Source organism: Telmatherina bonti (genome assembly GCF_933228915.1).
Source record: "Telmatherina bonti genome assembly, chromosome: 24".
Lineage (NCBI taxonomy): Eukaryota > Metazoa > Chordata > Actinopteri > Atheriniformes > Telmatherinidae > Telmatherina > Telmatherina bonti.
The window spans coordinates 28,128,224-28,144,973 of NC_136633.1; positions in this window are offsets into that span (position 1 = coordinate 28,128,224).

Sequence of the window (16,750 nt, forward strand, 5' to 3'; positions counted from 1 at the left end):
ATACACTCAGTCAAAGAGACACAATGGATCCAGCGAAGCATCTCAAACATGAATGTAAACAAATCCTCTTCCTCCAGATAAGGCTGATTCATACTTCATTCACTAAATAAGATGATCACATATGCATCTCAATGAGTTTGTGAATAAATCCCATCAGAATGGAATTATTCTCCTTCAGACTCCCACAGGTAAATGATTTAGTCCAGTTTTATATGTATCTGCTCTCACGTCCTTCATCCTCAGTCTTTCTGGTTTCTGTTTCTCGTCTTCAGCTTCAGTTTGGAGGAATTTAAACTTCACAAAGTTGGTGATTAAACTGATGGTTCCAAGTCGTATGGAAAGTTTTAATGAATTAAGGTTGAGTCTGACTTGGTCATTTAAACAAACTGACTATTGGCATTTATAAGTTCCATTTGTACTAAACGCAGAAGACTGGCGGACAGACAGACACGCAGACGGATATGCAGACAAACCATAGACTGTATATAAAAGATGGGCGGAGCCTCCGTGACGTCACCCGTAGGTTTCTGAAGAGCTGAATTGAAGCTCGGTGGGCGGTTCCTACCATCACCATGTTGGCAGGGGCATGCGCGTCGTCTCGCCCGGAAAATACAAATATGGGCAAAGAGGCGGAGCTAAGAAGGGGGCTGTGAGCGTCATGGTGGATGACTGACATCGAGCGAACTCGGAGCTTTCTGCAGCTAAGAGCTAACCGAGCTAACCCGGAGATAACAGGAGCTAACCAGCTAACGGAGGTAAACGGGCTAAAGCTAAGTCACGTTGTTAACCAGCTAAAAACCGCGGTTGTTCTACGTTCTTCTGGCTTGAAGCGGGAGATCGGTACCTGTCAATCAAAAGGACACGCCCCTAAATATGACGAATTTCAAGATTGAATTACTTTTAAACGGGCGAGTTAGAAAAAAATGCACTCCCCCACAGTTGTCATGAAGGTAAACCTGACCTATTAAACCTAAAATGGATTTTTGAACCAGACTGTAAACATATTTATAATGCTGTAAACATGTTTATGGTGCTGTAAACATGTTTATTCCTGCTGTAAACATGTTTATTTCTGCTGTAAACATGTTCATGGTGCTGTAAACATGTTTATTACTGCTGTAAACATGTTTATTTCTGCTGTAAACATGTTTATGGTGCTGTAAACATGTTTATTTCTGCTGTAAACATGTTTATTTCTGCTGTAAACATGTTCATGGTGCTGTAAACATGTTTATTACTGCTGTAAACATGTTTATTTCTGCTGTAAACATGTTTATGGTGCTGTAAACATGTTTATTTCTGCTGTAAACATGTTTATTCCTGCTGTAAAGATGTTTATTTCTGCTGTAAACATGTTTATTCCTGCTGTAAACATATTTATTTCTGATGTAAACATGTTTATTCCTGCTGTAAACATGTTTATTTCTGATGTAAACATGTTTATTTCTGCTGTGAAGTTTCTCTGTTTTGCAGCCCCTAGTGGATGAAGGGAGATTTATGCACATCTACATAGGCTTTACTTTAAACCACCAGAGGTTGCCGCTTGAGACAGACAGACATGGAACATACGTGTACATATACACATGTATACGTGTGTACTGTTGTACCCGGCAGCGTTCTGCTTCATGTATTTCTACTTCATATAAACTGTGTTTTAGTTTTATTTGTTAAATCAGCATGAAGGAATTTTGAACCTTTTCAGCTTCCATACTTTAAAGCTTTGGTCTTGATGTAAATCTATTTTCTGGTCTGGAAACAACTTTTCATCATTCTTACTGTAAACTGGACTTTTTACAGACGGATTATTGCAGCCTGATTTATATTAATGTGGAAAAAAAAGGAATTAATATGCATTATTATTTTCTGCTCAGTGTGGAATTCTCCAGTTCTGCATCCTGTCAACAAAAATGTGCGCATAAAAAGTTATTTTTAAAAGCACTTTTCTAATCACCAGCAGAGGAAGGGTTGCAGTTTGAGACCAGTGCGCCACCGTGTGGCGGAGTTGCGTCATTACGTGGCAGCCAGCCTGACAGATGCGCAGGAAAAGTCCGCATCTGGCGCGCAGATGGACGCTTCCAGCGCACGTGTCGCGATCAAAGCAGATCTTTAAAAACGATCCTTTCAGCTTCTTAGTGAATTCTTTACCGGGGGGGGTAAAAGAAAACCCCTCCTGCCAGATCAGCTGCAGGGAAATCAGATTACACAGCTCAAGGCACGCGCGTTGCTGTGACGGCAGCGGCGCGTGCTGTCACTTTTCACGTTCATTCAAAGCGGGGAGCGCGCGCAGATGGCCCGTATTGAGATAGCGAGTGGTGGGGGGGGGGGGGGGGGGGGGGTTTGCGGATCAATTCGATTTGGTGTCCGGAAGATGGATGGATCCCTCCCAGAAAGACACGCACTTTATGAGTTTAGAGGTGGTTTCCGGAAAATAGCGGAGTGGGGGGGGGGGGGGGGGGGGGGTTTGGGGGGTAAAAATGAAGACGAAGTGGGAAGAAATGAAAGTTTATGAGACCACACACATGCAGGAAAAGATGGAGGGAGGGGCGCGTGCCCCCTGCAGGATGGATACCTGAGTGTTTATGGAGGGGGGGGGGGGGGGGAGGGGGAGGGGGGGGGGGGGGGGGGGGGGGGTCCTCGCCACCCTGAATTGGACTGAGCAGTTCATCAGAAAATGATAAACTAAATGTCCCTGTGAACATCTCCATGGAGAGTTTAGAATATCACCAAGGACAGATTTAGAAGGAATCTCTGTATGCCTGGAACAAGGCTAAATGCTAACGATATGAATCCTGATGCTTCTGAAATATGTTGTTTTCATGTGCGTAAAATTGTGCGAAGCCAACAGTTTTCCTGTTGGTATGTTCTCTGCATGGAAATATTAATCATAATGTTTGTTTAAAGATGCGCCGCATCTCTAATTCCCACTTTATTTTTACTTTATTTTTTTTTATTTATCATCTCACATAGTGAATAAAAAAAGTCTATTTAACCACACAATCTTGTGCTGGACACAGAACAGTGATACGTCTCCAGTTTCGTCCGTCTCCCGTGTCGGTTACGTGATGCGTCCGTTGTCCCGCATCGGTTACGCGAGTAATTTGGTGAAGTTATACCACTGGAAACCACGGCGGCAGCGTTGAGTTAGCTGACAAGCAACCGCCACAACGAACAAACCACAGAAGGAGAGAAACAGGAAGACAACGATGAAGAAACCGCCAAATAAAAAGCACCTGAAGAAGACGCAGAAGAATTTAAGAGCAGAATTCTTTTTTTCAAAGTTTTCTTTTTCTTCTGTTTTTATTTGGAAGGTGATAAACAACCTTCTAGCTGTTCTTACCGCCACCAGTCGGGTTCAACTCACCATTGCCCCCGAGTGGAGGAACTGACTTAGTAACCATGGCAACGTAAAAGACGCATGGAGGGGGACGGCGACGTGGGGAAACAGCCATTTGCTACGTAGGGAACAGAAACAGACCTTTTTACACAACCTTCTGCAGCTTCTGTGTCCACAGTCACGTTTTCATGCTGCTGTTCGCATTTTTAATTCAGTTTTCTTCTCAGTCGTCTTGATTATCTCCGTTTCCCTTCAGAGGCTGGGATGTTCTCCGCTTCGTCTCTTTGCAGGAAGCAGCTGTTTATCTGTTGTTGCTTTTGTTTTCTGCCTTTTGCCCCTCATGTTGTTCCTCTGTCAGAACAATAGTTCAGCGTCGGGGGGGAGCTCTGCATCCTCCGAGAATCTTCCCCATTATCCCGTCATTCTGCTCGCTGAGACGCTGGAAAACTGAAATAAAAATGAAAACAAACTGAAGTTCTTGGGCTTTAATGTGGTTCTAAACAGGCTTGTGATGAGCAGACGATTCACTCCTCTGCAACCCGGCTGCAGGGCCGCACTGAAAGTGTACAGGGCCCAGAGTGTTCCACGGGCCCCGTTCCACATCACAACATTGTGGAAATTGTGAAGGATTCACTGTGAAATTACATTTCTAACATTCTATTCTATTCTATTCTATTCTATTCTACAGTCATTTAGCAGATGCTTTTGTAACCCATGTCTCCAAATAATGTGGGAGTCTTTCACTGCTCCCAGCCGCAGTCACATGCCCTGCCACTAGTGGCGCTACTATAAAAGTGGCTGCGGTTTCACTAACATCCGGTCACCATTGCCCTGCTCCACGCCTGGACTTATGTGCTGGATGACTCCGCAAACCCCGCCAGAACTCCCCAAAAACTAAACGAAAGCTTTTCAAACTCAATGGTGAGTTCATGCATCCTGTCTTTAGCTAAATCCTTCTGGCTGATCTTGCCGAAAGTCGTTTAGAAAAGTTAAATTAATGGCGGAAGTTACTTCCGGGTTTCCAAAAGTTTTCTGACAGCGATTACACTATTAAACTGTCTAAAACTAATTTGGAAGCCGACTACGAATGATATGTGCCTTTAGTGGGCCTAAACTATCCACCATATTGGTTTGATACCAATATTGTTTTTCGTTGTTTATTTATTTATGCGCTAGCAATGTGCTAAATAAAAGCTAACTGAGCAATAGAAACGAATGGGCCAGTGATAGCCACTGCTGCTAGCCACTGCTACAACTGGTGCTATTAGTGATTTTCTTAGTTAGTGATTTTTCTTTTGACTGAATGTTGCGCAACTGATTTATTTATATTTGTTGTCATATGTTTATGAACTATTGAGAGCATTTATATTTGATAAGATGATGATTACTGAAAAATGTTACTGGTAACAGATATGATTTATGGATTGATATTTATTGTGATTTTTTTTGTTTGTGACCTTCTTTTAGGTCAGGTTTTTTACACCCCCCAGAATCCTCTTCAAGAGGTGGTGAGCTGGATTAGGTAGGACCTTTCTGTTTTGATGTTTTTCTCCGAACACTGGATATCAGTAGTTTTGACATGAACTTTGGGATTCCTCCAAGGATCGTAACTAAAAGCTGGATTATGCGTTTCCCTCAAGGATCGTAATAAAAAGACTGAACGAAACTCCTAAAAAGGAAAAAAATCTTTTTTGGTACAACTGAATCGAACTGGAAAAAAAAAAGAAACTTGGAAAAAGGTTTATGAAAGTGTTTTTTTGTATCATTGTTTGGTTGTCTTGTTTACAAATATAATTTATTTAATTGTGCTTTATTTAATTTCTTTTCAAATTTAATACAATTATCTTTAACTTTAATTTTCCTGCCTCCTGTTTTTATTCATTCACCACACAAGCTCCCGTAGTGAATCTGGTCTTCTGTTCACCCATTCCATCCATTGCACAACTTAGTCCTAACACTCTTACATTTAATGTGAGCATTACACTTTTATCCAAAGCGACTTACATATGAGTGAGAACAACACAAGCAGCAAATCAAACAGTAGAGGACATCGTAGGAAGGTGCTGGTGGGCTGTCCAGTTGGACGTAGGTCCTTACCATAGACTGTATATAAAAAGATGGGCGGAGCCTCCGTGACGTCACCCGTAGGTTTCTGAAGAGCTGAATTGAAGCTCGGTGGGCGATTCCTACCATCACCATCTTGGCAGGGACATGCGCGTCGTCTCGCCCGGAAAATACAAATATGGGCAAAGAGGTGGAGCTGAGAGGGGGGGCTGTGAGCGTCATGGTGGATGATTGACATCGAGCAAACTGCGAACTTTCTGTAGCAAAGAGCTAACCGAGCTAACCCGGAGATAACAGGAGCTAACCAGCTAACGGAGGTAAGCGGGCTAAAGCTAAGTCACGTTGTTAACCGGCTAAAAACCGCGGTTGTTCTACGTTCTTTTGACTTGAAGCGGGAGATCGGGTACCTGTCAATCAAAAGGACACGCCCCTAAATATGCCAAATTTCGAGATTAAATTACTTTTAAACGGGTGAGTTAGAAAAAAATTCACTCCCCCCACAGTTGTCATGAAGGTAAACCTGACCTATTAAACCAAAAAGGGATTTTTGTTCCAGGCTGTAAACATGTTTATTTCTGCTGTAAACATGTTTATTTCTGCTGTGAACATGTTTATTCCTGCTGTAAACATGTTTATTCCTGCTGTAAACGTGTTTATTCCTGCTGTAAACATGTTTATTTCTGCTGTAAACATGTTTATTTCTGCTGTAAACATGTTTATTTCTGCAGTGAACATGTTTATTTCTGCTGTAAACATGTTTATTCCTGCTGTGAAGTTGGTCTTTTTAACATGGGAGTCTATGGGGATTCACTCTGTTTTGCAGCCCCTAGTGGATGAAGGGGGAACTGCAGGTTTATGAACTTCCACATAGGTTTCACTTTAAACTAGCGGAGGTCGCTGCTTGGTCCTGACATGAAGTGCTACAGACTTTTTTGTTTGTCTTGTTTTTGTTTTTGTTGTTTACTCCCTTCCCACCCCATAATATCACCTATGTTAAAACACAAAGAATGAATATAAAGTTTGTTACAAAGAATTGGGCTAAGTTCTCCAACTTTCCAACAAACACAGCTATACTAAGTGTTGAAGTTCTCCTTGAAGAGCTGAGTCTTCAGCTTGTTCTTAAAAGCAGACAGGGACTCTGCAGAGCGACAGAGTTTGGGAGATCATTCCACCATCGTGGCACAACAGAGCTGTCTGGCTGGTGATTTAGTCCCACGTATCGTTGGTAACACGAGGCGTCTTTTACTGGTGTTTCCACCAATACGTGGAACATCTCTCAGCCAGTGGTACCAGTAGCAACACACCAGACACTGGTGGAACTATCTGGCTTTTATGTACATTTTGTTTCACGTCCAAACCGCTGGTGTTTGACCCAGACAGGTGGCCCCTGAGACGGTGGTGACCCTATGGGCCCGTGCCCATAACGCTGGATGTTTGTGTCCTACAAGACTCAACAGTCAGGGAGCAGGACGGCTTGGGACAACGTTGGACGGCTTGGGACAACGTTGGACGGCTTGGGACAACGTTGGATGGCGTTGGACGGCTTGGGACAACGTTGGATGGCGTTGGACGGCTTGGGACAACGTTGGATGACGTTGGACGGCTTGGGACAACGTTGGATGGCGTTGGACGGCTTGGGACAACGTTGGATGGCGTTGGACGGCTTGGGACAACGTTGGACGGCTTGGGACAACGTTGGACGGCTTGGGACAACGTTGGATGGCGTTGGACGGCTTGGGACAACGTTGGATGACGTTGGACGGCTTGGGACAACGTTGGATGGCTTGGGACAACATTGGATGGCGTTGGACGGCTTGGGACAACGTTGGATGACGTTGGACGGCTTGGGACAACGTTGGATGGCTTGGGACAACATTGGATGGCGTTGGACGGCTTGGGACAACGTTGGATGGCGTTGGACGGCTTGGGACAACGTTGGATGACGTTGGACGGCTTGGGACAACGTTGGATGGCTTGGGACAACATTGGATGGCGTTGGACGGCTTGGGACAACGTTGGACGGCTTGGGACAACGTTGGACGGCTTGGGACAACGTTGGATGACGTTGGACGGCTTGGGACAACGTTGGATGGCGTTGGACGGCTTGGGACAACGTTGGATGGCTTGGGACAACATTGGATGGCGTTGGACGGCTTGGAACAACGTTGGACGGCTTGGGACAACGTTGGATGGCGTTGGACGGCTTGGGACAACGTTGGACGGCTTGGAACAACGTTGGACGGCTTGGGACAACGTTGGATGGCGTTGGACGGCGAATGAAGCCCCCTCCTGCATCACCGTGACAACAATTGGATTTAAAAGATCTTAAACTAATTGAAACTGAATGAATATCTGCATTTGAACTCAGCAGATTGGTGTGTGTTCAGGGCCTTCTGCGTACACACACACCTTCTGACAGCCCAGCAATACAGATGGTCCGAGCGTGAGCCTGAATGGGGGGGGGGCTTCAGCGGCTGCTGACGTATTGTAAAGGGGGGCGGGGGGGGGGCACTTAATGAGAACAGACTGACTCTTTCTCCCTCCATCCATTCTCTTCCTCCCCCCCTCCCCTCTGATTCTCCACTTGGGCCCTCCTCTGCCCGTTTCCATCTGTTTGGAGACAAAGGGCCACGAGCCAGCTCCAGCCCCAGGACCCTGCTGGTGAAGTAGGCAGGGATAATACGGCCCATCCCGGGGGCTGCATTTCAACACATGGACCTGGCTTTGTACTTGTGCAGCACAAGGACCCTTCAAAACCTCAAGGAACCTGACGGGGTGTGTGGACGGACCGGCGAGGAAGACGGCGAGGAAGCTGCAACATTTCCCATAAAAGACCCAAAACGTTGCTCCTCGTACCGCCAACATATGGCCGCTTGTTGTCGGGCTCCTTCCACCGTCAGCCAGCTCTCAGGCCGAGACGAGCTCTACCTGAATGATGATGAGGAGGAGGAGGAAGATGTCCAAATGCTGCTAATGGCCGACGTATAATCCCCTGCCGTCTGCACACACCTCCTGACATATGGTCACTCCTCGGCCTCCACCATTACATAAGCCACACCGTGCGCAGAGGGTGGGGGGTTGCGGTGAAACGTGGTACTTTCTCACACACACACACACACACACACACACCGGCCACGATGTCAGCCAGGCTGTTCAGTGCCCTCAGCAGTTTGGGCTTCGCCTGTCACCCACCCCCCCACCCCCCCGCCCCTTATGAGGGGTTTGTAAAGAATAAATTGAAGAGGACTGATGCTACGGAAGCTTCTGGGATGAAGAACACAAATGGCCTGGTGGTGCTTCATGGCGACGTACAGATGGACTCCTCTATTCAATAAGCTGGAGCAGAAGTCTGCCTCCGCTTCCTGCCAGAACCACGCAGCTTGTTTTGTGTTGTGAAGAGGACAGGCTGTCCACGCAACATATTGCTTTTGCTTTTCTTTCTTTGTGACAGAAGCGTAGATTGAACTGTCTGAAATATTGGGCCGGTCCGCTCCGAACAATGTTCAACAATTGGTTTTGTTATATTTTAGTATCAGAGAGAAGCTTCAGAAAACAGCTGTATCTTTTACAGGTTTGGCAAAACAAGAGGAAGAAAATTCTATCCAGTCTCACCAGAAACACCAGTTTAAAACTTAGTTGGTAATGAAGTCAAGCCGTGGACTCATTGCATCGCAACTGAACCAACTGTGTCTGATCGAAAATATACGTTTCAGGCAGGATGGGATCATTTTACAATTTCCAAAGAAATACCACATCTAGGTTGCTTTAAAAAAGCACTAATTTGACCTTCTTTTTTTTTTAGCATATATAATGGTCAAATAACTTCTTTTTACATAATGGGTCACAGTTAGTGATGTGACTCACAAGCGAATCGAATCTATTGAACGACTCTTATGTGAATGAATTTGCTGCAGTGAATCATTGGGGTTTTTTAGAGGCTGAGGAGTTTAGAGGCTGAGGAGTTGTGAGTCTGGTTAAAAATGAGTCAAAGGAAAAAGAGGATTAAAAAAAAAGATGAAAATGCAAATAACAGTCTTTGCACAAGAATGATTTCTGACAAGTCTGGATCAACAAATGATTCAAGTCAACACGTTTGAGGTGATTTAAACGTTTCAGTTGTTCCAGGGTTCATTTTATAGTCTTTTAATACAAAGCAAATGAACAAACACCCCAAAACAATCAAGCAGAAACCTCCGGTGGTTAAAAGTGCAGTTCCCCACTCATCCACTAGGGGCTCCACAACAGAGAAAATCCCCAGAGACTCCCATGTTAAAAGGACCAACTTGACAGCAGATATAAACATGTTTACAGCCAATATAAACATGTTTACAGCAGAAATAAACATGTTTTCAGCAGAAATAAACATGTTTACAGCAGATATAAACATGTTTACAGCAGAAATAAACATGTTTTCTGCAAAAATAAACATGTTTACAGCAGATATAAACATGTTTACAGCAGAAATAAACATGTGTACAGCGGAAATAAACATGTTAATATCAGATATAAACATGTTTACAGCCAATATAAACATGTTTACAGCAAAAATAAACATGTTTACAGCAGATATAAACATGTTAATAGCAGATATAAACATGTTTACAGCAGAAATAAACATGTTTTCTGCAGAAATAAACATGTTTACAGCAGATATAAACATGTTTACAGCCAATATAAACATGTTTACAGCAGAAATAAACATGTTTTCAGCAGAAATAAACATGTTTACAGCAGATATAAACATGTTTACAGCAGAAATAAACATGTTTTCTGCAAAAATAAACATGTTTACAGCAGATATAAACATGTTTACAGCAGAAATAAACATGTGTACAGCGGAAATAAACATGTTAATAGCAGATATAAACATGTTAATATCAGATATAAACATGTTTACAGCCAATATAAACATGTTTACAGCAAAAATAAACATGTTTTCTGCAAAAATAAACATGTTTACAGCAGATATAAACATGTTTACAGCAGAAATAAACATGTGTACAGCGGAAATAAACATGTTAATAGCAGATATAAACATGTTAATATCAGATATAAACATGTTTACAGCCAATATAAACATGTTTACAGCAAAAATAAACATGTTTACAGCAGATATAAACATGTTAATAGCAGATATAAACATGTTTACAGCAGAAATAAACATGTTTTCTGCAGAAATAAACATGTTTACAGCAGATATAAACATGTTTACAGCCAATATAAACATGTTTACAGCAGAAATAAACATGTTTTCAGCAGAAATAAACATGTTTACAGCAGATATAAACATGTTTACACCAGAAATAAACATGTTTTCTGCAAAAATAAACATGTTTACAGCAGATATAAACATGTTTACAGCAGAAATAAACATGTGTACAGCGGAAATAAACATGTTAATAGCAGATATAAACATGTTTACAGCAGATATAAACATGTTTACAGCCAATATAAACATGTTTACAGCAGAAATAAACATGTTTTCAGCAGAAATAAACATGTTTACAGCAGATATAAACATGTTTACACCAGAAATAAACATGTTTTCTGCAAAAATAAACATGTTTACAGCAGATATAAACATGTTTACAGCAGAAATAAACATGTGTACAGCGGAAATAAACATGTTAATAGCAGATATAAACATGTTAATATCAGATATAAACATGTTTACAGCCAATATAAACATGTTTACAGCAAAAATAAACATGTTTACAGCAGATATAAACATGTTAATAGCAGATATAAACATGTTTACAGCAGAAATAAACATGTTTACAGCAGATATAAACATGTTTATAGCCAAGATAAACATGTTTTCAGCAGAAATAAACATGTTTACAGCATTGCTAAACAGCCGAGAAAGAGAAAATCGTTGGTGGAAAAAGCTTTGAATAAAAAAGGCTTGGATCACGCAAGAAGCAGAACCAGAAGGGGAGGAGCCAAGACAGGGTGAGGAGCCAAAACAGGGGGAGGAGCTAATACGGGGGGAGGAGCCATGACAGGGTGCCGCTTTCACATCTTGCTAGCTCCCTAACACTACCTACCCCAGCTTTAATCTTGAAACTCTCATGAGAGGCATGTCCTTTTGATTGAAATGTATCTGACAATCCGCTGCAGGAAGGCAGAGTGCAGCACAACTGCAGTATTTAGCTGGTTAACAGCGTGATTTAGCTTTAGTCCACCTACCTCAGTTAGCTGGTTAGCTCCCCTTAGCTGCAGGTTAGCTCAGTTAGCTCTTAGCTACAGGCAGGTCGAAGTATGAAATGTGAAAATCGTTTACTTTCATGCTCTCCGACCCCCTCTAAGCTCCACCGCTTTGCCCATTTTTGTGTTTTCTGGTAGCGAAGGCATGCATAGCACTGCCAAGATGGCGACGATGGGATGCACAATGAGCTTAACTTCAGCTCTTCAGAAACTTCAGATGATGAAAGTTAAGAAGCAAAATGGAAAAACTGTGATTTCTGAGCTCAACTCGAGGTTCGGTTGGAGGGCAGGACTTTCACCCAGGAGACATGGAGTTGTTTTTGTGTTTGGTTTTTCCACATGCTACTGCTAAATGAACTTCCAACAAACACCACCAAGCAAGACTCAACAGCAACATCAGCTGCTTCTCATTGGAAAGGAAGATTTAATAAGTTTTTAACAAACTCAACTCAGCTCAACCATAAATGCAGTTTTCTACAAATGTGGCTCCATTCTGAACAGAATTTCCAACAACATAAGATTTTCATGACACAAATCATTGTTTTAATAATAAAATATCCTTCTAAACACTAATTTACTGACTTTTTATGATTTAAAAAATGCTATTTTAACATATGCTGTTTATGGAATAGTTCCTCGAGTGGGCACATGGCCTGTATACATTTGCTTTCGTTCCATGGCTGCAAGAAAAAAATGGCTTGTTATCCGCTGACAGATTTTTAGGTAAAAAATGATAATTTTGAAACAAAGAAAATATAAAATAATACATAATGTAAGGCGCCCTGTGATGGTTGGTGAGCTGTCCAGGGTGTACCCTGCCTTTCGCTCAAAGACTGCTGGGATAGGCTCCAGCTTCCCCGTGACCCTTCATTGGATTGAGCGGTTGGGATAATGAATGAATAAATTAATGAATGAATGAATAATGTAAGATAAACTCTTGTCCTCAATGACCACTATTCATAAAGATGGAAAACCTCCACACAAACAGTTCATAAGGATGGAAAACCTCCACACAAACAGTTCATAAGGATGGAAAACCTCCACACGAACAGTTCATAAGGATGGAAAACCTCCACACGAACAGTTCATAAAGATGGAAAACCTCCACACAAACAGTTCATAAGGATGGAAAACCTCCACACAAACAGTTCATAAGGATGGAAAACCTCCACACAAACAGTTCATAAAGATGGAAAACCTCCACACGAACAGTTCATAAGGATGGAAAACCTCCACATGAACAGTTCATAAAGATGGAAAACCTCCACACAAACAGTTCATAAAGATGGAAAACCTCCACATGAACAGTTCATAAGGATGGGAAACCTCCTCACAAAGAGTTCATAAAGATGGAAAACCTCCACACGAACAGTTCATAAAGATGGAAAACCTCCACACGAACAGTTCATAAAGATGGAAAACCTCCACACGAACAGTTCATAAAGATGGAAAACCTCCACACGAACAGTTCATAAAGATGGAAAACCTCCACACGAACAGTTCATAAAGATGGAAAACCTCCACACGAACAGTTCATAAAGATGGAAAACCTCCACATGAACAGTTCATAAGGATGGAAAACCTCCTCACAAAGAGTTCATAAAGATGGAAAACCTCCACACGAACTGTTCATAAAGATGGAAAACCTCCACACGAACAGTTCATAAAGATGGAAAACCTCCACACGAACAGTTCATAAGGATGGAAAACCTCCACACAAACAGTTCATAAAGATGGAAAACCTCCACATGAACAGTTCATAAGGATGGGAAACCTCCTCACAAAGAGTTCATAAAGATGGAAAACCTCCACACGAACAGTTCATAAAGATGGAAAACCTCCACATGAACAGTTCATAAAGATGGAAAACCTCCACACGAACAGTTCATAAAGATGGAAAACCTCCACACGAACAGTTCATAAAGATGGAAAACCTCCACACGAACAGTTCATAAGGATGGAAAACCTCCACACGAACAGTTCATAAGGATGGAAAACCTCCACACGAACAGTTCATAAAGATGGAAAACCTCCACACGAACAGTTCATAATGATGGAAAACCTCCACATGAACAGTTCATAAGGATGGAAAACCTCCTCACAAAGAGTTCATAAAGATGGAAAACCTCCACACGAACTGTTCATAAAGATGGAAAACCTCCACACGAACAGTTCATAAGGATGGAAAACCTCCACACGAACAGTTCATAAGGATGGAAAACCTCCACACAAAATGTTCATAAAGATGGAAAACCTCCACATGAACAGTACATAAGGATGGGAAACCTCCTCACAAAGAGTTCATAAAGATGGAAAACCTCCACACGAACAGTTCATAAAGATGGAAAACCTCCACACGAACAGTTCATAAAGATGGAAAACCTCCACACGAACAGTTCATAAGGATGGAAAACCTCCACACGAACAGTTCATAAGGATGGAAAACCTCCACACGAACAGTTCATAAAGATGGAAAACCTCCACACGAACAGTTCATAAAGATGGAAAACCTCCACACGAACAGTTCATAAGGATGGAAAACCTCCACACGAACAGTTCATAAAGATGGAAAACCTCCACATGAACAGTTCATAAGGATGGGAAACCTCCTCACAAAGAGTTCATAAAGATGGAAAACCTCCACACGAACAGTTCATAAAGATGGAAAACCTCCACACGAACAGTTCATAAGGATGGAAAACCTCCACACGAACAGTTCATAAGGATGGAAAACCTCCACACGAACAGTTCATAAGGATGGAAAACCTCCACACGAACAGTTCATAAAGATGGAAAACCTCCACACGAACAGTTCATAAAGATAGAAAACCTCCACACGAACAGTTCATAAGGATGGAAAACCTCCACACGAACAGTTCATAAGGATGGAAAACCTCCACACGAACAGTTCATAAGGATGGAAAACCTCCACACGAACAGTTCATAAGGATGGAAAACCTCCACACGAACAGTTCATAAAGATGGAAAACCTCCACACGAACAGTTCATAAGGATGGAAAACCTCCACACGAACAGTTCATAAGGATGGAAAACCTCCACACGAACAGTTCATAAGGATGGAAAACCTCCACACGAACAGTTCATAAAGATGGAAAACCTCCACACGAACAGTTCATAACGATGGAAAACCTCCACAAGAACAGTTCATAACGATGGAAAACCTCCACACGAACAGTTCATAATGATGGAAAACCTCCACACGAACAGTTCATAACGATGGAAAACCTCCACACGAACAGTTCATAAAGATGGAAAACCTCCACACGAACAGTTCATAAAGATGGAAAACCTCCACACGAACAGTTCATAAGGATGGAAAACCTCCACACGAACAGTTCATAAAGATGGAAAACCTCCACACGAACAGTTCATAAAGATGGAAAACCTCCACACGAACAGTTCATAAGGATGGGAAACCTCCACACGAACAGTTCATAAAGATGGAAAACCTCCACACGAACAGTTCATAAAGATGGAAAACCTCCACACGAACAGTTCATAAGGATGGAAAACCTCCACACGAACAGTTCATAAAGATGGAAAACCTCCACACGAACAGTTCATAAGGATGGAAAACCTCCACACGAACAGTTCATAAGGATGGAAAACCTCCACACGAACAGTTCATAAAGATGGAAAACCTCCACACGAACAGTTCATAAAGATGGAAAACCTCCACACGAACAGTTCATAAGGATGGAAAACCTCCACACAAACAGTTCATAAGGATGGAAAACCTCCACACAAACAGTTCATAAGGATGGAAAACCTCTACACAAACAGTTCATAAAGATGGAAAACCTCCACATGAACAGTTCATAAAGATGGAAAACCTCCACACGAACAGTTCATAAAGATGGAAAACCTCCACACGAACAGTTCATAAAGATGGAAAACCTCCACACGAACAGTTCATAACGATGGAAAACCTCCACACGAACAGTTCATAACGATGGAAAACCTCCACACGAACAGTTCATAAGGATGGAAAACCTCCACACGAACAGTTCATAAAGATGGAAAACCTCCACACGAACAGTTCATAACGATGGAAAACCTCCACACGAACAGTTCATAAGGATGGAAAACCTCCACACGAACAGTTCATAAAGATGGAAAACCTCCACACGAACAGTTCATAACGATGGAAAACCTCCACACGAACAGTTCATAAGGATGGAAAACCTCCACACGAACAGTTCATAAAGATGGAAAACCTCCACACGAACACAAATAAATAAGAGAACACGGAGCATGCCCGGAAATTTGTGTTGACTTGTGGGTTCAGAGAGAGAGACGGGACATGGTGTCATTCAGATTTTCTCTCTTCGAGACCTGGTTGAAAGAAAGATGTGTTTTTATAGGGTTCCAAAACACCAGATTCATGTAGATGAAATGCCCAGATGATGAAAACCTTTGTCTCCATATGGACACGGTCTTAGTTTTGGTTCATGAATCATCAACAAGTCAACGTGCTTTCACTCCATATGTGTTTCTACATTTGTAACAAATACTTAGGAACAGGATGGATTGGATGGTTGAAGCTGTTGTGTTGCGGCTGTTTACTTTGAAAATTTAAGTTATGCTTCAATCACAGACCGTATATGAAAGATGAACGGAGCCTCCAGTGGCAAAAAGTGTGCGAATACCTGCAGTTGCCCCCTCATCCACTAGGGGCTCCAAAATAGAGCAAATCCCCATAGACTCCCATGTTAAAAAGACAAATTTCCCAGCCTTTACCCCTTTTTGTATTTTCTAGGAGAGGCGACATGTGTGACCCTGCCAAGATGGCAATGATAGGAACCGCCCAATTAGCTTCAATTCAGTTCTTTAGAAACCTTCTGTTATGGCTGGTCGCCGGATACAGGAACGGATCCAAACGCAGGACTCACATTAAATGGTTTTGTTCCTTGATAAGGAGAAACAAAAAAGGCTGTGGCAGAAAGCTGCAGAAGATTGTAAAAAAAAACAAGACACTAGCAAATAATTTCCGAGGCTCTGCAGCCGCAGGTAGAGTCCAGAGCTGAGTGAAGAGAGGAGAACTGAAGAGCTTGCACCAGCAGTGAGCATGTAGGAGGTTTAAATGCAGGTGGTCAATGAGGGAACGAGCTGCAGGTGAGGCAT